Raw genomic sequence first — 23744 nt, forward strand, 5'->3', positions numbered from 1 at the left:
CAATACACTTTACTATTGGTCCGATTTAGCCCAGTGCTTCTCAGACTAATCCTGGTGAAGAGTCAGACTATTATTCTTTCCCAAGTAGTCATGAACTGATATTTTAAAATTCACACTAACAATAAATAGCTAAAGAAATAAAAAAAATTAACACAGCCATATTTTATTGAGTCAACAGGCACAAAATGACTGTTAAAGTCTTATAAAAATTTTTAAATGCTTGCTCTTAATGTTCAAACTTCTGTGTTTTCTAAGTGGTATCAAACCATTCTCCGAAGGGTCTGGCCAATGGACCACAGTGTCAGTGGTGTGGCTCTCATTTCCCAGCAGGTGAAGCTGCATCCACTGGGAGCTGGTAAGGTTTTAAGCAACCAAATGTAGTAAAAATCAAGACTCGTTAAGTTTTACCACTGACAAAATCTCTAGGGAAGGGGCCAACTTGAAGACCAAGCAGAGGTGTTTCATTCAGTCCAAAAAAGGTAGACTATTTTTAGACTATTTTTTAAATTTTTTAATGTTTATTTATTTTTGAGACAGAGAGACAGAGACAGAGAGAGAGCAAGGAAGGGAAAGAGAAAGAGGGAGACACAGAATCTGAAGCAGCCTCCAGGCTCTGAAATGTCAACACAGAGCCCAATGCGGGGCTCAAACTCACAAACCGTGAGATCATGACCTGAGCCTAAGTCAGATGCTTCACCGACTGAGCCACCCAGGCGCCCCTTTACTTTTCTTTTTAAATGTGGTTTCTTTGGTTATCCAGAATACTATAGTTTGCATTTACGTACTATGCATGTAGTAAGAAAAATAGTTCTATTTCACCCCCGGATTTACCCACACCATGAGATCGATGTTCACAATCTGAGACACCCCGGAACAGAGGTAGATCCTTTCCTCCCATCTGTGGTTCTCTTGAGCCCTTGCCTTCCTTCTCTCTGTCCCCCTCTCCCACCCTGACTCTGTCTTTTCATCTCCCAGATGAGTACTCATGACCATAACCTCTTCCAGGGCCAGATCTAGAGATTAAACAACAGCAAATTATACTGGTTAGCAAGAAAAGCAGAACCCTTGTCTCTTGCACAATGTAACAGCTTCTAAGACATCAGCTGAACTGTGTACATTCGTTTGGTAGCAGGATGAAAGGCCAAACAAACATCTCTCCATGGTGATATCTTTCTTTCTTTCTTTTTTTTTTCATGGTGACATCTTTCAGAAGACACTTTAGTGCTAGGTTGATGGCAAAGATGCCTTAACTCAGGATTTTATTTGTGAGATCTCAATTCTGTTTGGACATTGTCATAGTAACTTTCTAAAGGCCAGTAATTTAATTTTAGGATCATTACGCAAAGACTTATGAAAGTAGACCTAAATAAATATTGACATATACAGCTTTGAGGTGTTTCACATATGTGAAACCAGCTTTTGCCACATATGTTTTACATTTAAAATCCAAAATGAGTTCAGTGTCAACTTTTATTAGTTAATCACATGCAATTTAGCTGAGACCAGAAGGAATTGCAGCATCACATCAGACTATTTCAAATTTGGCCTTAGATATGCAAATGTATTTATCATTAAATTGTAAATGTTTACTGAAAGACAAGCACTCACGAAGTTGCTTTACGTTCCAGAGTATTACTAACACCTTCTATGATTACAAATATAAATTCCACTTTTTTCTTCTACTTTAATGGAAAAAAATACGGAATATGTTGCAATTATCCAGTTCATTTACACACAAGATAGGTAAAATTTCTAAGGTATATAAATTGGGTTATCAGACCTAGATCAGAAAACTGGAACATTTTATCTATATTATTTCTTCATTTGGCTTAATGGTCTGTTTTTGTTTATTTTGTAACCACATTAAAGGTGTATGTTATAAATATCAATCAGTATTTGAAACTTAAGTTAAAATTAGCACTACTCATCAAGCTAAAAAGAACATAACACCCAAAAGAACAAAACAAAATGCACACACACACACACACACACACACACACACTAAAAAACCCATCAACACTGATTTGTGTACCAAATAAACCCTTTGTTAAAAAGCAGTCCTCAGGAAACTAGACTAAAGAAGCAACAGATTTAAATCATTCTATTTAAAAGCACCTAGCCTAAAGAAGTCTACTCTTCTGAAGTACTATCCTAAGTATTTAACTGATCTTCCCTTTCTCTCTCAGGCTATTCTTTACACAACAAAGTGAACTCTTAAAAATCTAAATCAATTCACATCTCTGATCAATAGGCTCTGATGGATGGCTTCCCATTTGACTTAGAAAAAAAATCCAATATTCTTAACATGACCAAGAAGAACTTTACATGGGCTTGCCCCACCATATTGGACACTTGGGTATTGCTCTAATATGCCGTATACTTTCTCCTTGGAAACTTGACTTGGGTTCTTCCCTCTGCTGGGATGCTCTTTCCTAGACAAGTGCATAGCAAGTCTCTTCTCATATGCTACTAACTCAGAAAAGTCTTCCCCAGCCTCAAAGAGAGGATACCTTCCCCCAAGTCTCCCACTCAACTTTATTCATCACAAAACAGTATGATATTTTTTATCTGTTTGATCGTTGGTTTAACGTCTGCCCTTCCTCTGCCTCCATCATGGCCACAAGAATGTAAGAGCCATGCTTGTCGGGACTTACATCTATGTAAATGCACCACTTAGAAGCCTATGTAGCTCATAGTAAATGTTCAATAAATATTGGTAGACCGAATTAAATCATTCTTGTCAATGTTCTCTTCATACTTCGGCTGGGCTAAAACTGCCTGATCCACAGTGTTAACTCCAAATGTAGGCTCAATGCTATGAATACATACGCAAACACCATACTCTTACACAGAGACTTAAAACTTATTAATTTGAAAACCTTTTTAAAAGTTCAGTCTAGGTTTGTCATACTGTCATGTTAGGATTTAAATTTTATAAAATACAAATATTCTATGGTCAAAAGTCAGATGCATCTATCAGTATGGAAGATATATAATATAGAAAATATATAAATATATAATAAATATCAGTATACATGTACTATATTTAAATAATGAATATATACAATAGTTTATATTATACATATCTATAGCTTTCTAATGATCAATATCATTCTAAACAAAATCGCTTAATGTTTTAAGTAATGTTATTTACCCTCAACTATGTTTTCACTGTTTATTTTCCTTGAATTATGTTCATTTGTAAAAGTCTATGGCTTAATTTATTTTTCTCTCTTTCATATTGCCTAATTTTAAAGAAAATCCTGAATATTTTAACCACTGATGGTAGTAAAATAGCAAATCCATTCTCTAACTCATTCCTTTTTACTGAAACACGTAATTTTATAATGTGACTCTTTTTTTTCATCAATTGTGGTGTCTGAAGAATGCCACCCTTACATCAGAGCAGCATGTATTCTATAATAAGGATCAGATAGTGTTGGAGATGGATAACAACACATCACAGACAGATCAGGACAAGAACTCACGTTTACTGAGTTACTATTCACCTCAGAAATCTTGATATCTGTTCTAACATAGGCCTTGGAGTCATTTTCATGCCTCTCAGAGTTGGAATGAAAACATCACTGAGATTTGCCATTCATGGCAATACAGGTATTTTCTCATCTATGGCTGTCATAAAAAAAGGATGGTGAACATCCAGATTTTTGTTTTAATTAAAAGTAGTGTGGCAAAATATGGAATGTTATGCATATTAACCTGAAGGGATAGCTATGAAAGACAAGGTGAAGAGCAATGTTCTTGATATTTTGGTCATAAAAAAAATATATCAGAAGCAAAACTACTTCTTTCTGACAAAAGAGATATGCATCTGTGCTTTCTGAGGTTGGAGGAACTCTCCTGAGGTACAGGGGAACATAGCACACTTTGACATTGACTATCTCAAGGAGGGGGATGGAGACTAAGAGGAGGAAAAGGTTAGTATGAGTCTGTTTTGAGTTTTACAACATATTGCTTTTATAATTATATGTCTATATAGTCACATATATTTAAATATTTATATATACTTATATAATTTACTTATATGTACTTATATAATGTACTTAAATATATTCTATATCATCATATACTTATATGATACATAATTACATATCTATAAGATATGCAATGATATAATACTATTTAGCCATTTCATTTCTATGTGTGTGTATTTGTGTGTGCACACATATATTTAAATTCACCCACTGTTTTGCATTTAATGTTGTTTTTCTGTGTTTTATTACTGAGGCTATCTTTGTTAAGTGCATTTTTTTTCCAACTGTCTTTGGGTAGAAATGTTACAAACAGAAAAATATATTTTAATGTCAGGAGAGAAAGTAAATCTGTTGCATTAAAATAATACTGTGTTAAAGTATTGGTTAATAATTTAGTCAGAGCAGATATTTTAAATTATTCTAATGAATAACCACTAGACAAAATATTCTTCTAGTCTATTGTGTAGGATATATGTCCATTTCAGAAGAAAACATATGGCTGATCAAAATAGCTTATTATAAATATGAAACATACTAAGATTCATGGCTTAAAAGAGCAATGATAATATATAAACATGAAATATAAGTGTATTACCAACAGGGATCATCTAACTCTAATAAAGAAAGAAATCTTATCATATCTATCTCATCTGGTTTAGTCAGTAGATCTTCTGACTGACAAAAGTTTAAATCCAACATAAACATTAATTATTTTCAGCATAGCAAAAGAAACAATGTATTATTGTTCCTGTAAAAACACTAAGTTCATAAGCCTTTGCACCAAAAGGAAAAATTGTTTCAGGGAAAATAAGGATATTGAATTAGAAGGGAAACACTTTGTTGACTTTTCTCAAAAATAGGACTGTACTACAGTTTGCCAAATCCAAAAATTATTGACTAGCACAGTTTAGTTAAAAATATTTTGGCTTCAAATAAAAATATACTTTGAGGTCTAGGGGTTTCTGTTCACATTCAATGCCCTATACTAGCCCACAAAATTAGAACGGGAAAAAATGCCAAATATGCTGTCATATGTTTTAGTACAACATTAAAGTATGTCTTTCAAATAATTAAGACTTACTGTTATTTCTGAGTCATCCCTTTACAATGCCATTTTAATGATCAATAACCTGAAAGGAAAAGAAATGAATCAAGATGTGGTCATCATTAAAATTTCTACAAACTTTGCTAAGAGAGTAGAACTTAAATGTTTTTATAAGAAGAAAAAAATAAATATGTGCGGTGATAGATATATTCATTAATTAGATGGGGGAATCCTTTCACAATGTATATCAAATCACTACAGTGTACACTTTAAATCTCTTACAATTTTATATGTCAATTATACGTCAACAAAGCTGAAATTTAAAAAAATATTCCTGAACTAACACACATCCAAAATGCTTTTACTTTTTTTCACAAAACAATCTTAAACCAAAAATGTACATCCTCATCAAAAAGAGATGTCTAAAAAAATTAAATATTTCACTTTAAATCCCGTCAGTTGGAACCACCTTTCCTATAATAAAAATAGTCATTCTCTTAGATTCCCTAAAAACTATTACATAATAATATGATCACTAATATCAATAAATTACTTTGCTAGGAATAACCAATCCAATTCACTGTAGGTCTGCTTTCTAAATTTGGAAATATATGACTTCCAAAAATCAAAATTCGCAGGAGTCAAAATTAATAAAAACATTAAAACAGGTCCAGCCAAAATTAAGTTTACATAAATTAACTATGAAGGCAAACTGTGCTCTTGTTACCATTGTTACTGTTTATAAAATGCCATAAATAAATTTTAGAGATAAAATGATGTCACATGGGTAAACATATGAAACACCACCAGTTAATTAATTAATTAAACATTTTTTTAACGTATATTTATTTTTTGGAGACAAAGCATGAGCAGGGGAGGGGCAAACAGAGGGGGAGACACAGAATCTGAAGCAGGTTCCAGGCTCTGACCTATCAGCACAGAGCCCGACATGGGGCTCGAACTCACAAACTGCGAGATCATGACCTGAGCCAAAGTCAGACGCTTAACCGACTGAGCCCCCCAGTCACCCCAACACCACCAGTTAATTTAATATCTGTAACTTCATAAACAGTATTTTTTGAATCATAGGGGTTATTAGTGGAAAGCAATTTTTAAAATAGTTTTATTTTAAAATGTTAATATTGAAACATATCATCATAAATTACATCTAATGTCTAAAATTTTAATATTCAAGACACAACTCCAGATTCTTAACAATATTTTTCAGTCATTTTATAAGCTTAGATAAAATTAATTTCCTTTCTAATCTTATTTGCTCTCAAAGGCATTCAGAAATTAACTTATATGTAACAGTAACTAGCAGAATTTGAAATGAGGTAACTATTTGGGGAAACATACTAACTGATGGAGTTTTACAAGTAGTTATATTCCAACTCTGTGAGAGAGAATCTACAAATATTAACAAAATGATTGATGGCCTAGTTCAGTTTTTCAAACAGCAAAATATTCATGTAGGCTGTAGGAAGAATGTTTTCCTTCGTTGACCTAGTTCCTTCACAGTTGGCAAAATATTTGGAAACTAAAACATTAAGGAAGGTTAGTATCCTTTCCAGACCATGAATATGCAGAAAGAGGACAGCAGAATCTAAACTTACATCCCAATGTTTCCAGATTTTCATTTTAAGCTGATATAGTCTATTTTTTGTTTTGGTTCAAAAAAAATTCTACACAACATATAAACAGTTCAATAATATTTTGTTGCTGTTTAGTAAGTACAAATAGTTATTGATCTATTAAATACTGAAGGAAACTATAGAAATACGAAAAACTTTACATCATCTAAAGTAAACTTAAGCCTCAAGTACTATTACATTTGTATTTGTGAAGTAAAATAATGTAAGTTTTTGTCAGTTTTATGTTTTTTGTACTCCTAGTAGAACATAAAGGTAAATAAGCAAAAATCCATAAAGCGCTCCACCAGGTACAATATGAAGTACATTAGTTTACCTTTAACTTGCAAACTAGAAAAAAATTGATTAAGATTTGAAGAATTCTAGTTAAGGAATCACTCTCTAGGTTGGTTAGGATTTCAAGTTTCTTAATGAACAGCTTGAACTCTAGGGGCAACTGTAACAAATGCTTTGAATTTCCACATATTGCACTGTGAAATTTTACACGGGGTGGGGTTTTGGTAATTTACAAAGGATGTGACGGCTTTTCATTGGCGAGACAGGTGGGCTTCAAGATGCTGACTGGCTAGAAATACTGGGCAATCATCTCACTCCGTGGACAACATATACAAATCCTAGTAAAAGGCCAAGAGGCTAACATCTTTGACACTTTAGATTTGGAATTCTATTTAATTTTTACCCACCCCTTCTTATCAGGTGCTGTATGGCATACCGAAAAGGACAGAGAACAGAGATTACCTCCGGACGTTTGGAATGGGCTGTTTGATGGATTTTGTAACTAATGTAAAAGTTTGTATGTTTGCACAAATTGGTCTGTAATTTATTTGGGGGATCTGTTTGTTTTTAAAAATTTTTTTTAATGTTTATTTATTTTTGAGACAGAGAGAGACAGAGCATGAATGGGGGGAGGGTCAGAGAGAGAGGGAGACACAGAATCTGAAGGAGGCTCCAGGCTCTGAGGTGTCAGCACAGAGCCTGACGCGGGGCTCGAACTCACGGACTGTGAGATCATGACCTGAGCCAAAGTCAGAGGCTCAACCGACTGAGCCACCCAGGCACCCCTCTGTTTGTTTTTTTAAACAAGCTCCTTGGTAACAAAGTTGCAAGAGAAGAGACATATATATTTAGTTCCTGCCAATCTTTTATTGTCAAAGATTAATATATTGACAGAAATCCCTGACAGTTAGCTTAGGTCAGTTCACAATGTCAATCTGTTGAATGGAAGATAACTCTGGTCCAAGATAACTGAGTTTTGCTAGAGAAAATTGATTATGCTGCAGTAATAACCAATCTCCACCTTAGCAGCATAGAATTACAAAGGTTTTTCTCACTCATGCTAAGTATCTATTACAGATTGGCAGAGGAGCACTGGTAATCATAGTAACTCAGGTAAATACAAAACCAAGGTAGCTTCCATCTCAATTATGAAGAAAGATACAAGAAAGATGAAGGAACACTTGAAATTAAATATTCTGGCCCCAGGTACAATACTTACTGGCCTCAACACCTTTTCTGGCCTATGTAAATCACAAGGAGACTATGAAATGCAATACAATTCTATCCTGTGTCCAGAACAGGGGAGAATAAAAAATATTTAGCAAACTTTTAAAAGTACCAGAGCAATTCAATGTCTAAAATTAAAACTGAGGTTTTTTGGTTTGAATATATCTTAAAGTTGCAGTATCCTAAAATTGTACTTTATGCAAGAAAAAAGAGGATTAAATTTGATTTTAGTATTGAGTTACTTAACTGAAGACCAAAATCTTTATGACTGAAATCATTTCTGTTCTAATCTATGCAATCTAGAATATGAGTGGGCAGGTTTAACTATATAAATGATATTAATTGTCATAAAAATTTTTGCAAATGGATATTCTTAAAAAGGATAAAAAGATTATACTTTAGGGGTGCCTGGGTGGCGAGTTGGTTAAGTGTCCGACTTCGGCTCAGGCCATAATCTCACATTTTGTGGGTTCAAGCCCCGTGTTGGGCTCCGTGCTAACAGCTGAGAGCCCGGAGCCTGCTTTAGATTCTGTGTCTCCCTCTCTCTCTCTGCCCCTCCCCTGCTCTCTCTCAAAAAGATATAAAACCCTTAAAAAATTAAAAAAATACATACTATACTTTATATTTACAAACTTTATCAGGAATGGCCAAATCTTTATGCGCATACTAATAACAATGAGTATTTGTTACAACGTGGATACTTGGACCTTGGGCTAATATTATTATTTAACAGGTCTAGTATTTGAACGCAGGATTCTACATTTTAAAATGCACCCATTTAGGGAGCCTGGGTGGTTCAGTCGGTTAAGGGTCTGATTTCTTGATTTCAGCTCAGGTCAGGATCTCATGGTTCGTGGGTTCCAGTCCCACATCCAGTTTCACACTGATGGTGCAGAGCCTGCTGGATTCTCTCTCTCTTCCTCTCTCTCTGCCCCTCCCATTCTCTCTCTCTCTCTCTCTCTCTCAAAAATAAGTAAAATAAACTTAAAAAAATATTAAAAAATTAAAATACACCCATTTAATTCTGATGCAGGCAGTTCTGGGTCCTGGAACCAGATTTTGAGAAGTTATGGCTAGAGCTAACTGGTTCCAAGAAGCAAAAAGCTTAGGCAGGAAATTGAACTGGGGGATGAGCAAGTAGGGCTTCAATCCATTCATGGCATAGGATTTACTTAGTTGCTTAAATCATGAAAAAATGTAACAAGAGACCATCTGAGTCAGCGGTCTCCACAAGATGCAATAGCCACGCATTGACATTACTTCTCTGATTTGCATGAAAACTCTGAATAACTGGTATGTGATCAATCCTTATTTAAAATTTGAAAAACAGGGCATAGCATTCTCTTTACAGACAATTCCCAAAGTGACATCTCTAGTCCAGACTCCTCTCCCGAGTGCCAAACTCAAACATCCAACTTTCTACATGATATCTCCATTTGGACAGACCCAAGAGACATCCGAATCTTCCTATCTCTGAAACCAAATTCCTGACACTTGCCTCCAAAACTGGTCCTCCTGAATGAAGCCATTTCCACCTCAATCAATGACAGCTATTCTTTCAGTTATTTAGGTCAAGAACCTGCAAGCCATCTTTGGTGTGCCATTTTCTCAGTCAGCAAAGCCACTCAGTGATTTCTTTGGAGATTCCTTCCAGAATCAGATGACTTCCTATCATCTCCTTCACTACTACCCTCGTCTAATCTCAGCCGCCATCATCTCTCACTTGAATTGTTGTAACAACCTCCTAGTGTTCTCCTCCAAGATGTGCTCGTAAATGTTTATCAACAACTTTATTTATAAATAATAAATACTTAGGATGTTAGGAAAAAAAGGAAGGAGGAAGAGAAAGAATACAAAAGAAGGAAGGAAGGAAGAAAAGGAGGAGGGATGAAGGAAGGAAAGTAAGCAAGGGCAAAATGAAGAAGGGGCAGAGAGAGAGAGAGAGGAAGTTCCTGATTTGGAGCTTTTGCACACCTCCATGGTGTACACACTCCTACCATGACTAATGTAAAGTGACATGACCATGTGTCAGGGAAGAAGTAAGCAGAGGGACTTATTTGGAGCCAGAGGGAGTGAGTTCTAGATACCACCAGTTCTCGCTGCTGTCACCCTTCCCAGTTGATCTTCATCATAAGGCAGCAAGAGTGACCTGAGTGACTCTGCAGCCCAAAGCCTTCCAACTTCACTCAGAAAAATCTCATATCTGAAGCCTGTGTGGTAGAGCCCAGGGCCATCTTTGCTCCGTGGTCCCATCCCCTCCTACTCAGGCCTGGCTCATTGCCCTCCAGCCACGGGTGGCTCCTCCTCACTTGACCTTAAAAACATCGAGCATGCCCCCACTTCAGGGCCTTGGCACTTTCAGCTCTCTTTGCTTGGAACACTTTTTCCTTCAATATGCCCCTCCCTTCCCTCCTTCTGGGCCTAATCAGGGGCTCCTGCCCTGAACATCTGACACAAAATGGTATAACATCCTTCCTTCTCTAACCTTTCAGCTTCTTTTATTCTTTATAGCACCTCTTACCCCATGATATTTATACATACAGATAGATATTATTATCAATCATTATTATGGCCTGTTTCCTTAAGGGCACACACATCCGTTCAGTTCCTATTTTGCTGTCCACAGTTCCCATGATACCGTCTGTCACATAATGAGCTAATAAAATTGTGGTGGCTAAACAGACATACAATATACAAGCAAGTAAATGAAGAAGGTAATTTTAGTAATCAAATGTGCCATAAAGCAAATAAAGGAATATGGCAAGTGATCCCACGGCGGGTGCAGTAGCCAGTGGGTGATGGTTACCTCAAGAGGTGATATTTAAGCTAGTAAGAAGGACAATACAATTAGTACATCCTACACATAGAGTGGAGCACGTGGGTGGCCCAGTCGGTTAAGCGTCTGATTCTTAGTTTTGGCTCAGGTCGTGATCTCATGGTTTGTGAGTTCAAGCCCCGAGTCGGGCTTTATGCCTGCATGGGATTCGCTCTCCCCATCTCTTTCTGCCCCCCTCTCAAAATAAATTTTAAAAATTCATTATAGCATAAAAGAGTAGGAGCAGCTTCATGGACGATTTTAGGGTTTTAAAAAAGAACAGGCGAAACAAATGGCTGGATGTGTTCTCAACAAGTGCACACCAAGACCTAAAAAGATGTTGTAAAAAGACAGGATTTCATTTAAAGGAGAAGGAAGAGGAGGCCGAAAAGATCACCCCCTCGAGTGTCCCACCTTGGAGGGGTACTGAGGAATAGAAAAAATTAAGGGAGAATTCTTATAGTTGGACAGTCCTTGACATTTTCCAAATTTATGATTTTCAAATTTATTTATCATATTTATCTCTCACAATGACTTTGAAAATAGGCAGAGTTTATTATTCCCATCATTAAGAAAAAGCGCCTAAGACTCACAGAGGTGAATGCCTTCTTTAAGGTCAACAGACTAACAAGTTATTAAACAAGGACCTAGCAGCCAGGTGTCCTTACACAGTCCATTATACTGTGCCCAGTATGCTTTGCCCCCTTGGTGAAAACTGGCAAAAGATTACCTGGAGGGTTGCCAATCTGCTCCGTCTGAACTCAGTTCTTACAGTGGATTTGTATTTAAATTCCAGAGATTTGAATTAAAGGTTGACTTTGAATGCACAGCAGAGGGGCCAACAGTAACAGTAACAATCAAGATTCCTTCATGTCCCCCAAACTGAGTACAGACTCCTGTAGGTGGCATCCAAGGCCATCACGGTGTGACTCCAGTGACAATTTTCAGCTTTCCCTCATACATACCTAAAGAAAAGTTCTAAAATCTTTTTGCCTATGTCAGATCATTTGCCCAAGTCATTCGCCATGAATAAAAGCTGAGAGGAGAAGGTATGATTTGTTCCACATGTAACATCCACCCTTTTCCTCCTCTCATTTCCTTCGGTCACGGCTTATAACCTTATTTATTTTATTTTTATTTATTTATTTATTTATTTATTTATTTATTTATTTATTCATTTATTCATTTATTTATAAGTAGGTGCCATGCCCAGCACAGAGATCAAAATGGAGCTTGAACTCATGACCCTGAGATCAAGACCTGAGCTGAGATCAAGGGTTGGATGCTTAACCTCGGCTCAGGTCATGATCTTGCAGTTCGTGGGTTCAAGCCCCATATTGGGCTCTGTGCTGACAGCTCAGAGTCTGGAGCCTGCTTCGATTCTGTGTCTCCCTCTCTCTCTGCCCCTCCCCTGCCTGTGCTCTGTCTCTCTCTCTCTCAAAAAATGAATAAACATTGGAAAAAAATTTTTTAAAAGAGAGTTGCATGTTTATCCAACTGAGCCACCCAGGCACCCCTGGCCATTTTTAAGAAGCCTTTATACATACAGATAGATATTATCAATAATTATTATGGCCTGTTTCCTTAAGGGCACACACATCAGTTCAGTTCCTATTTGCAGTTCAGTTTCCTGTTGCAAAGCTCTCAAATCAGCTGTTTTCACCTCTTAAGCAACCTTTTCACTATTCATCAGAGTCTGATGACACTAGTCTCATCCTGCCTTGAACTATAGTTACTAGAGAAGTCACAAAATATCCCATTCCTTAAAGAGAATGCAACTGATGTAATAAAAGGGCTGTCCTTTCTTTAACTTCTTCAATTTTATGCTCCTTTTGCAGAGAATCTGCCATATAGGGGGGAATCAATGAATATTTATGGAATTGGATAAAACTGATTTTAAAAATGTAGCCTTCAGATTAATGATTCCAACACTCTATGGAAGACAGAAAGAAGGGTAAGAGAGGTACAGAGTGTAGAGTGAAATCAATAAATGAAATTATTTGAGAGAATGAAGAAAAGTAGGAGGAGGAAGAAGAAGTCAATCATATCTTCAGAAGGTGGCACAACTCATACTGCATAGTAGCTGCTCGATAAATATCTGTTGAAAGAACATGTGAATGGGTAAAAAGGCGGGGAGGGTAAATAAGAACAAAGAACTATTGACAGATAAGATTAAAGCTGGCTCCATCATTTCAAGCTAAATGGGCAAACACCAACAGAAATTAGGGTATAAAATACACTATTCCAAGGATAAGACGAAATATCTACAAAGTATTTTCCTAATTAATTTAATTTCAACCACAGAGCAATTCTGTGAAGAGCAGGAGAAACATGAGACCATCCATTTTATAGATGAGGAGCAAAGTCAAGAGGAAAAAGTCTCTTGGGCAAGATCAGCATCTGGGGGCAAAGCCCAAACTGGAACTCCATAATTCTCTCTTTGACATTCTAACTGTGTTCTACAGACCAGAAGTATTTGTCACTCCTGGGGTCTTAGAAATGCAAAATCTCAGACTCTACCCAAGGTGCTTGAATCAGAATATGATTAGCAATATCTCTAGATGATCTGAAGTATCTTAAAGTTAACTATTTACCTGATACAAAACTCGATATAAACCTGTCTGCCTTCATAGACAGATAGAGCATGCTTTATGATATATGTATATACATATATATGTGTGTGTGTATATATATGTATATGTATATGTATATATACATATGTATATGTATGTGTATATATATACATATGTATATATATATATGTATACACACACACACACACAAGCAACTGAAGAAATATCATATAGATATGTTACCTTTAGTTAGTAACATTGAATATTATTATAAATATATTATTGTAAATAATGATCATTATTAAATCATAATATGATTTCTGTAAGATATATGATAATAAATATAAATTAGAAAGGAATATAAGTTAGGTCAATGGATACAGCCCTTACAGAAAAGAAACACTTAAAAGAATGAGTGTCTTTTTAATTAAAGCAAAACTGAGCATTGTTGTTGGGCATATTAAGGATTCAATCACGTCTTTGAGAAAAAAAGAATGCAAAAGGGAACACAAATATAGCAATATATTTGCTATATAGTAAGCACAATAGTTGACATCCATTTATAAAAACAAAATACTGGGGCGCCTGGGTGGCGCAGTCGGTTAAGCGTCCGACTTCAGCCAGGTCACGATCTCGCGGCCCTTGAGTTCGAGCCCCGCGTCGGGCTCTGGGCTGATGGCTCGGAGCCTGGAGCCTGTTTCTGATTCTGTGTCTCCCTCTCTCTCTGCCCCTCCCCTGTTCATGCTCTGTCTCTCTCTGTCCCAAAAAGAAATAAACGTTGAAAAAAAAATTAAAAAAAAAAAACAAAATACTGAGAGATGCTTATTATACAAAATACTGAGACATGTTAACATCAGAGGGTTCTTAATATACATGCAAATACACTCATACACACACACACACACACACACTCAAAACAGCTCAGTAGAATGGATTTGATGCTTAACAAAAATAGCAAGATTGTGATATGCAAATTAAGGGAAATTGCTTTTCATAATCTTTTGTTAGTAATAATAAACAACAATTTTTGGAATTTAGGCAATAATGGAGCCTAAACATGGCTTATTATAAACACATGTACACCTCATGCTTTAAAGTAGGAAGTTCATTTCTCCTTTCAGAAGGGTGAAAGATCATTTTTATTTTGCATTTTTTTAAGGTTCAGACAAAGCATTTCTTACAAAGTGGTTGAAAGTTCAGAGCTGAGTTTTATATTCAGTCACTACAGCTCTCCAGTGTGAAAATTTCTGCATATGTCTTAAAGCTTTTCTATTGTCATCTATTTTTATTATTATTTTACCTTAGTAAAAATGTAAATGGTACAGATGGGAAGGAAAGCGAGTGGGTGAGAAGGACAGAAAGGCAGGAAACAAAGATGTTCTAAAGAGAAGGGAAATACTTAACAGAAGAGAAGATAGTTGAGCTAGGTCGAGAAAGATGAATTAACTTTTCCAGAGAGAAAGTAAAAATTTTTTTTTGTGTTATCAAAAGGAAAGATAGCTTCTAAAAACGTATATAAAAGGACGACTTTTATTTATAAAACTGAAAGACAATAGTGCTTATAAATGTATAAATATAATCGTGCTTATAAATAATCTATCAAAAATCAAAAGTATTTTCATTAAAGACCTTACATCAAATAAGTCATTTAAAAACCTTTCATGTGTGAATATTTTGCATTAATATATTATCAAAATTGTGAAGTACTGTTTGAAACAAAGAAGGGTTCCAAGTTATGTGGCATTTAGAGAATTGTCCATTGCTAAAATTGTGTATTATGTTCAATAAGGTTAATATAATAACAAAGTAATGCCTTTTACAACTTCTGGTATGTTTTAGAGTTCTTGGAAGCATAGCATTAGTATGTTAAAATATTTTTTCCCAACTATCAGAAGCATCTTATTCCATGAGTATTCAAACATGTCATACATACACACAACACAATATTGTCCAAGTTGAATGTCTGTGAGAATTCACATTGGGTTTACAAGTGATTATTACATGTTTGTCTTATGATAATGGCTTAGCATACTTTGAGAATCCCGACTTTATATGACCTGCTTCCTTGCATTCATAAATAGGATGTATAGCTAGTTTCTGTAATTTGTCTTCACTAACTCTTTACTTAGGTCTATATTAAGAATCATGTCCTTGCCATCTTGACTATACTGTTTGTAATTGTATTTGTAGGTATGGAGCTGTGATGCACCAGCATCTAATATGTACTGAGAGTAGAATACATAAAGTATATGAGATTCTGGGATAATTATTGGCATTTGTAATATAGGTGTATATTAGATTTAAAGTAGACAGAGTTAGGGGTGCCTGGGTGGCTCAGTCAGTTGAGTGACCCACTTCGGCTCAGGTCATGATCTTACATGATCATGTGAGTTCGAGCCCTGTGTCGGGCTCTGTGCTGACAGCTCAGAGCCTGGAGCCTGCTTCAGATTCTTTGTCTGCCTCTCTCTCTGCCCCTTACCCGCTCATGCTCTGTCCCTCTCTGTCTCAGAAATAAATAAACGTTGAAAAAAATAAAATAAAGTAGAGTCACATTCAAATGGTTTTCTCTCATGATAGCAGCATATTGAAGGTGCTTTCTTCTTGCACTTGATGATGGGCTCCAGAAAGGCAGATATCATGTATTAGTCATGTTTGGATTCCCAAATAATAATACAATACTTGGACCAAAAATAGATGTTCAAATTAATGAACTAATTTGAGATCCATATAAGCTGAAGTGCAGAGTGTTTGGGATGTATGATTGGGAAGCCAATTAGAAACATAATATAACTAGAACCATAATATAAGTCATCCCATGTATTGTCACAAAGTAGATCGCAGAGATACTTGAAAACATGCCACCATAGAACTCATTTCTTCAACTAAAAAAGAATGGATTTTTATAAATAATTATTCATATCAATATATTGATATAAACTTATTACATATTTCCATACAAATATAAAATATATTTAGATATTTTGAATATATATCTTGTATAAATATAAAGCATATTTTATATTTTAAAAGTATATACATTTATACAGGTGTTTATAAATATGCAAATTTTATAAATAAAATAAATTTATTTATAAAAAAATAAATAATTTATTATTTCACCAAGTATCTATACTTATAATCCACCCACACTTAGAGATTTTTACCTATAACCTACCCAGAGTAATTTCATAGATAAAAGATGAAATGGGAATTCAGTGGCTTGTCTGTCAAAAATGTGTATTTCATTTCTCCACTCATAGATTTCCCATTTTTGTTTTCCACATAATAATCTCATTCAAGAGATCAATTGGGTTAATACTTCTCATAAAATGCCTGAGGTTAAATGATATGCTACACAAAAGTATAAATTACTTCAAGATATCTCATCTCAGTTTTGTAAAACTTCACTGAGGGGCACCTGGGTGGCTCAACCAGTTAAATATCCGACTCTTGGTTTCCGCTCAAGTCATGATCTCACACTTCGTGAGATCGAGTCCCGCAGCAGGCTCTGTCAGCACTGTGCTATCAGCACAGAGCCTGCTTCAGATTCCCTTTCTCCCTGTCTGCTCCTCCTCCCTGCACTTTCTGTCTCTCTCAAAACAAATAAACTAAAAAAAATTCACTGCTAATGAAATGAGTCTAAGTTAGAGACCCATTTAAAGGATGTCTGGAAATTTTCAGAACCCTGTTGTCACTCACTTAAAAATCAGCTGACAATTACATATCAGAGTATGTAAACATTTTGTTAGAAAAGAGATAAAAGAATAAACATAGATGTTTATTCAGGTAAATTAGAAAAGTCAGAAAGATAAATTATGTGACTTTCTGATATAAAAGCTAAGTATTTAAGAAAAATTTAGAGTGTCTAATATTTTTCACAGCTGTCCCTCTCTTTGATATCTAATCTACATAATTAATTTATATTTTATATTTTAGACAGGTTGATGAATAGAAAATTTCTAATCCTATTGACCTCTTAGTTGTTATAATTTACCTACAAACATGGATTCAGAGGGGGAAATTAGGCAATAGTATGCTGGTAGATTTTTAACAACAGCTTCTAAAAAAAGAAGAAAAGGCCCTGATTTACGGTATTGGCTGATTTGTATGGTGCAAATACTCCTGCTGTCTCTGATTTCAAGTTAAGAGAAGGATGTCTCTTAAAAGTGGAATTTGGAAAGGAATAGTTACAATGAGCTCATCCAAGTTGGTTTTAGCCAGCTTCAGCACATCATTGAAATTAGGTCATATTAAATTAATAAATACTGTATGGGGAAAGTTGATTAAATACACACATACATATAAGTTAATAAGTATTCATGAAAAAACTAAGTAACTTTGGAAAATGGTGTCAAGGGTATGCCTCTCCTGGGGATACGCTAGATGCATTCATTTTCTGATTGCTCCAGAAAGTATTGCATATAAGCAATCCATTCAACATTGCATTAAGTAAGCACAGACTACTGACAAAAAATACTCATTTGTGCAGAAAGATCATAACAAAAAGTTAAAAAAAGATACATGAGAAAGTAGATACATGTCCTGTCTTTTAGGAGATTGTGTTATTTTTAGGTAATTGTTTCATTAGTGCAATCACAGGTTTATTTATTTGTTAGAGACATATTTTATTGACCACCTACTATATTCAAAGCACTATCAGACACTAAAACACTGGAAAAGTTCAGTCTTTTTCTTTCAGATGCTCCATTAGGTAAGACAAATTTAGTTTTTCTTTTTCTGATTTTGCAGTAAGGAAGGCGAAATACATTAATTATTCTAAATATTCTAAGGAATATTTAAATCCAACACATCTTGCCATATGACTGGAGTTTTTGTTGCAAACCACATGGAGTATGGACATATTATCCAGCTATTTATTAATACTTCAGATATAGAGAATCTTTCTTAAGGAAAGAGGCTGTCATTTCCCCCCTAAATACTCAGTATTAAGTGTCCTATCTGCATATTTATGTGCTAATAGGATTTTAATAACCACCAATCTGATTCTATGACAATGTCTCCAAGTGTTTACATATATCCACATTTAGCAAGTTAGGGTAATTTTATGTTCACACATAAATATGCACAAAACTGAGTATGTTTTGAAAAACAAGAGAGCAGACTAATGGCTAAATGTTAACTGAAAAAAAAAACCCAGTCATCTATTTTGCAACAGATTTCGTGCAATAGTCTCATTTTCTTTTAACTACAATTTACAAATTATCATGTACTATGTAAACCTTAGTGCATTTGCTTTTGTTTTGTTTTCCTTTGGAGAATTGACAGGTAGATTTTTCCACTGAAGAACTAACTGGCACTTGACCTTTGCCAGCAAGTATGATCTGTTGTTATATCAAACAAACTCTGATGTTGAATTATCTTAGGAGTAAGTAAATCATTTCTTAAAAACTAGAACATCTTTTTAGATAATATGTTCGTTACTTATAGCAGTGTATGAATTACTACAGTAAAACAGTGACACCACGATAGTTTATTTTTTACCCCATATATGCTTTTCTCACCATCCAAGCATAGAAATTAATGTATCTCAACACACTGAAAGAAATAAAACTGCATGCATACGTTTAGCCATGAACCTAGCTCAAAACCCGGCATCAGTATGGAGGAACACGCCAAAAAAATTATATTCTGATTTCTCAGTTGAGAGCATAAAATTGTTGCTATCATGGTCACCAACACTTAATCGCCATTGTAAAGCTACAGGATAATTTTCCTTCGAGGTAAGTATATAAAATGAATATCTCCATACAAGCAGACCATATAGTGCTCATTTATAGTAATATACAAAGCTTCTGAAAAATTAATTTAATGAAAGGTGTTTTATGCCTTGCCCTTTGGAGCATTCCTTCCTTTTTCATTCCCTAATTTTAACAATATACTTGTGAACAAAAATTGCTCAAAGGATAAATTGCATGGAACATCGATAGTTAATTGTACGTCACTGGAAGGTAACAGATATGAGCTCCTCTAATATTTAGTTATGGTACACTGTTAGAAGAATGTCTCATCTATGTTAATTATTCATATGTCTGCATTTCGTGTGGTTATTATCATAGACCTATTCTCAATAATACAGAGTATGCAACATTTTATATTTGTTAAATTTTTATTCAAATAGCATCAGCTGCTAGTATGTCATATGACAAGATTCAATTTAACAACTAAATATCTCACAGAAAGGGGGGGAAAACTTTTATACTTGAATTTACAGACTCATGATATAGCAAGCAACAAATAAAATATCAATGCGTGAATTAGAAATAGAACTATTGTCAGAGGCTAATGGTTTTGACATAGATTTGAATTTTGAATATTTCAAAAGGCAGAGGACACCCTACCCTTTCTTAGAACAGTAACACCACACCAAAGAAGTTTCTCACCAAATCCCCTACCTTCCTCATGAGATCTAACCACATAAATGAACATAAACATGGGAAAATCCAGGGCAGGAAATCAAAGAGAATCAGGTTAGAGAGAGAGATTCACAAGAACATATATTCAATGTCAAGGTCTGGCAAAAAAAAAAAAAAAAAAAAAAAAAAAGGAAATATTTTTAAGTGATATCCATAATAAAGCTATATTAACAAAATTCTACATGGTCCTGCCATGGGAGGGTGGGTATTATCTTGACTCTTGACCTCTTCTCACTTAAGAGCCTGAGAAATAAAAATCCTCTTCATCATCGCTGTTTGTTTTATACAAATTTACCATGTTTATTTAAACTGGTATAAGGGAGGAAAAATTCTATTCTGAAGTAGCCCAAGTCAGGTTCTTAACAGTCATGTGACTTTTTTTTCTGGCAGCCATGTGCTCTGTATCATTTTACTCTGAAATAACTATGTGGATTTCAGCTCAACCTGCCTTTGCTTATAATGCATGGCATACCCCGTGAGGGAGCCTGAGAACAGACTCCCTTGAAAAGCAAGGTTCTCATAGTTGGCCTGTAACCATGGAAGCAGATGCCGGTTTCTTCTTACCCCTGCTTACCTCTTTGCAGCCTCGAGCTGCTCCCTATTGTTAAAAGGGGTACGCCTTGATTTTTCTTCATCATGACCGAACTTGCCTCTTCTTCAAAGGGCATGATGCTGCAGGTCATTGGTCTAGACTGTTTGCACGGTCCAGAGAACAGCCTTGATGTAACCCTTGCTCTGTCGGAGCCACACCACCAGCCGCGCATCTGTAGACTGTAGGGGACATTGGAGATCTGTATTTGAAAAGAAGTCTGTCTGATTTTGCCATTGTGCCTTTTCACTCATCGATCGAATGAATATCGAACCTTCTGTCGTTGCATGTGTGAAATAGATAGCTTAGCAAGCACTTTTGTGCCCAACCTGTGCGGTGGGCCAAAAGGTTTTCCTTTAGTCTCCAGAATTTTTTCTTCAGATTTTATGAATTTCCTGATAGCTTACATTATTTATATCCTTTTATTTTATCCAACTGTTATGACTGTTTGCGTTAATTCATCAGCAGTGACTTTCTTTTGCTACCAGAAGGAGTATTTTCTTTTCTGTCAACTATGGGTTTTTTTTTCTTTTCCTCTCGTAGCTTTTTAAGATCTTCTAGCTTAACTTCGTAACTACATGTGGTGTAAATGTACCCTGTTAAGCCAAAAAGTTAAGATGTCATCTTAAGAAGATGATTAGATGATTTCTATCATTTAACAGATTTAATTCCAGAAAGGTGAACTTGAACTGCCTCAAGGTATTTCAGTGCTTTGTAAGAGTAAGTAAATCAAATAATCACATTGATTTTGAGTTAAACAAAATGTCTGATAAACTCTGTTCATGGGGAAATTTTTGTTTGTTTTTCCCCTTTCAAAAATTTGTAAAAATGCTAGTCTGGAGTATTGAAATATACTTTAAGGCATGTGAATTTATTACTGTGATTTGGTGTGTTCAATAAATACCATTTATTTATAATATGTATCTTATGACATGATTTAATTGGAAAGTATTCAGTAGGAAAATACGCTGTTTACATTTCATTTTTAATACGATTGCAATCCATTGCTTGTCCTCAATAACCAATGGCAACTATACTACCTGCTCGTTGTGAAATGTATTCTCTTGCTTAAAATCAGTCACTTCAAGATGCCTCATATGCTTGTCTTCAGTATACTGCTTAGCAAGCATTGTTTGTGTGTGTCATCAGTTTTTGTTGTGTTTTGTTTAAAAAAAGAACCACTATCTCCTACTTCAAGGCATACCTATTTTCTCTAATTGCCACAGGCGAAGGGGAGGTCCATGACAGAATAAAGAAGGTTATTGTGACAGATGAAACATAATTCACAATGAGTACTCTTTTCATCCAGCCTTAAGTAGAAGAGGATTACTTCCAAGCTGAATTTGGTGGCAGAATGTATGTGCTGATTTTATTAACATATGAGGACAGGCCAAAGGCAGAAAACCTATTTCTCTTCAGCTGACTGGTGGTGATTTTGTGTGTCTGTTTGGGGGTATTATTTTGTTCACCTCAAAGAGAAGAGATGCTGAACAGAAGACAGTCTGAAGAAGCGGAGGGAGTAGGTGGGGAGGGCAGGAAATAAGAAACTTAAAGCAATAAAAGTTGGGGTTTTCTAGACCAGATAATGAAAAACCATGAGATAAGTATATTTCTATATTCTTTGCCATGCACATGAAATAAAGTCATACTTTCTTTCAACAAACATATGAGCTGCAAAAGTAGGTAAATTTTATTTCATAAACTTGACTTACATTTCTCTAGGTAATGATTTTCTTGTCTTTCATAGTCTTAATTTCAAATGGTTTGTTAGATTTCTAGATGCTGTTTAGTTTTATATGAAGGCTTAATACTGAACTTCAATCAAGTGGTATGTGCTTGTTTGGATATTTTCCTTGCTTTTAATTGTTTGTTTTGTTTCTAGTGACAGGGATTTTATTTGATCTTTATAGAATGTTTGTATTCAAATACATAAAACTTTTTCTTTCTCTTTCTAATGAGGTCAGATTTTAAATTAACTAAAAGATGGGCAAAATATTGTACTTGTTAGACATGTATGCATCAGAAGAGAATTCCAGACTATAAAATCCATTGCATTTCGTTTGTTTTAAGCACAGTTTTATTCACATTAACCATGTCGATTTTGTTATTCCTGGAAAAAAATTCTTTCTGCTTTATTTTCAAATACTTCCTAGCAGTTGTAGTTGACGTCGGGCTCTATTTGTAGAAGAAAAAGTAAGCAGTTGTTCTGTCTGCTAGCACATCTCTGTTACAGACCTCACTGCTATGTTCTTGTCAGTCCTGGTTTGTTATTCCAGAAAGTGAAAAAAAATCCAAATTCTAGACTGAGGTTTTTCTCAATAAAATGGATACATTTCATACTTCAAATATTGCAATGAATAATTCAGATGCAACGAATTTATGTAGGTATTTCCTGGAAGAAGGCATAAAGATCAGAATCTGCACTTTTTCTTTCATATATATATATATATGTATACTATGTATATATATATGTATACTATGTATATATATATGTATACTATGTATATATATGTATACTATGTATACTATAATACTATGTACCATAGTATTATGCTTTAAAATATATATATATATGTATATATATATATATATTTTAAAGCATAATACTATGGTTCTGTTCTACAATATCAAATAGATGACTTACATTAACCAAAATGATTTTACTTATTTAAGTTGGTTTCCTAGCTAAAAATTTTATAAAATATGCAATCAGATTCTTCCATCTTAAATTTGTCAACATTGTTAACAAATACTTATTACTCCTTAAACATTTGCTTCTTGAAACAGATTTCAATATCTGTTTATGTGGCGATTGAATTGTTACTATTCAAAGAAACCGTCATTTTAAAAATAAAGAATGAACTATTCTAAAACTTCAGAAAATATAAGAAATCATATAATTATTATCTGTTGGTTAAAATAGAAATCTTTCCTTATACCCCCTGCAAAAAATACTGAAGTAAACTACACATTATGGAATATTTTAGAATACATGTTATATGTTTTTATTAATACAAAAAAGACATAATCTTTAAACAATATAAGAATTTCAAAGTAAAAGTATAAAAATATGTATATATTTATTATTGCCAGATCATCGACTCAGATTTCTCAATTGTAGATGTTATATCCTTGCTA

General features: G+C 34.7%; 1 long non-coding RNA gene across 2 annotated transcripts in view; it reads right to left on the minus strand.

Annotated features, from left to right (window-relative positions):
- Nucleotides 1–631: 631 nt before the first annotated feature.
- Nucleotides 632–23744, minus strand: part of LOC123379748 — a 228571-nt gene continuing 205458 nt past the window's right edge. Inside the window, exons 4-5 of one of the 2 annotated variants that reach the window (XR_006584624.1) lie at nucleotides 20592–20788; nucleotides 632–5125 (exon numbers count right to left, since the gene is read on the minus strand). This is a non-coding gene — a long non-coding RNA (uncharacterized LOC123379748). The remainder of the gene's footprint in view (nucleotides 5126–20591; nucleotides 20789–23744) is intronic. The other variant, XR_006584623.1, reaches the window with a different exon arrangement.

This window comes from Felis catus, chromosome C2 (genome assembly GCF_018350175.1).
Source record: "Felis catus isolate Fca126 chromosome C2, F.catus_Fca126_mat1.0, whole genome shotgun sequence".
Classification (NCBI taxonomy): domain Eukaryota; kingdom Metazoa; phylum Chordata; class Mammalia; order Carnivora; family Felidae; genus Felis; species Felis catus.